The 1,249-nt window shown below is 39.9% G+C and overlaps 1 protein-coding gene across 1 annotated transcript in view; it reads right to left on the bottom strand.

Moving 5' to 3' along the window:
• Nucleotides 1-423, bottom strand: part of LOC101846309 (2-succinylbenzoate--CoA ligase) — a gene marked incomplete at its 3' end in the record, with an annotated part of 14,273 nt that extends 13,850 nt beyond the window's left edge. The window contains 1 exon segment of the mRNA XM_013087944.1: nt 301-423.
• Between the last annotated feature and the right edge of the window lie 826 nt (nt 424-1,249).

Consider the following 1,249-nt stretch of genomic DNA (forward strand, 5'->3'; position numbering starts at 1 on the left):
CTGTTAGTGTCCACGACTCGCAGGCGTATAAAAATATTGAGATGACCAGTGAGCGCATTAGAGATTCTAATACTACTGGAGTTTGTTGAAGAATCTAGAACATTTTCTTTTCCTTCCCTTTTGTTTTGTTGCTCTTTGTTTGACAGGAATCATACGAGACACGAGCCGCAAACCAAAACCCAAATGCCCATTAAAATAAATGTGGTGTCAAAGGGTTGTCTACGAAAAGAAATAGATCTATGGCAATAATTATAGATCTGAATCTAGGTCTAGATCTAGATCTAGTTTTATTACTCTCACCTTTGCACTTTTCAAAGATTCAAGAGATAAATATCAAACTTTCTTGTTTTACAAAGTGGGATCTTAAAATGGCCTTCTCGTCGGCGTCTACCGCGGAGACTTTAGATCTACGTCATTTCCTGTTCGAAATAAATCCGCTCCAAAGCGCTAAAAAGCTCGAGATATTTAGATCTATTTCTATCAAAATGACGTCATAAGATTACGGCACAATGGTACAAAATGTGCATCACTTGTAGGCCTATTTGATTTGACTGAAACAAAAGCTGAATGGTACGTGGCTTATTTTATTTATTCTGCTACTCACTTGGTATTCACTTTGCGCCATACAACGTATGATGCTTATAAAAAAAACCACCCCCAAAACTAGGTAGATACATACGTTTGCAAATTTAGAGCTTTCTACGACTTTTATCATTCTTTTTTTCTGTGCGCAACAAAGAGGGGTATGAGGTTGAATGTGTCCTCCCCCCCCCCCCTTAAAAAAAATTCCAACCCCACCGTTTATTAATTCTGGACCACTTGTCCACCCCACCCTTTTATTCCTACACCCCTCTTTGTTGCTCACAGAAAAAAAGTGGGCGAAGAATTTTCTCCAATGTACTATCTTTTGTGCCCTCGCCCATTTCTATGCGTTTTACGTCACTCGGTTTTTGAATACGTGTCTCTTGATTGACGAGGGCTAGACTTTTTCAGCTGTTATACCATATGCCGGCACAGAATATGATAGAGCTTGGCTATAAGAATACACACGGCTAACAAAACCTAAAAGAGAGTGGTCTGAGACTGAGATGAAGACCAACAGAATAAGCAACTGTAGCGACGTTGACTCTAGATGTAGTAGTTGTAAGTAAGGTTGTTTTCGAGACATCAGAATCTGTCTGTTTTTTGTGACTCCAAATTCTTTGCCAAAACCAATTCTCACCCCACTCCCCACTCCCACCCCTACCCT

Source organism: Aplysia californica, unplaced genomic scaffold (assembly GCF_000002075.1).
Source record: "Aplysia californica isolate F4 #8 unplaced genomic scaffold, AplCal3.0 scaffold00662, whole genome shotgun sequence".
In the NCBI taxonomy this organism is placed as follows: domain Eukaryota; kingdom Metazoa; phylum Mollusca; class Gastropoda; order Aplysiida; family Aplysiidae; genus Aplysia; species Aplysia californica.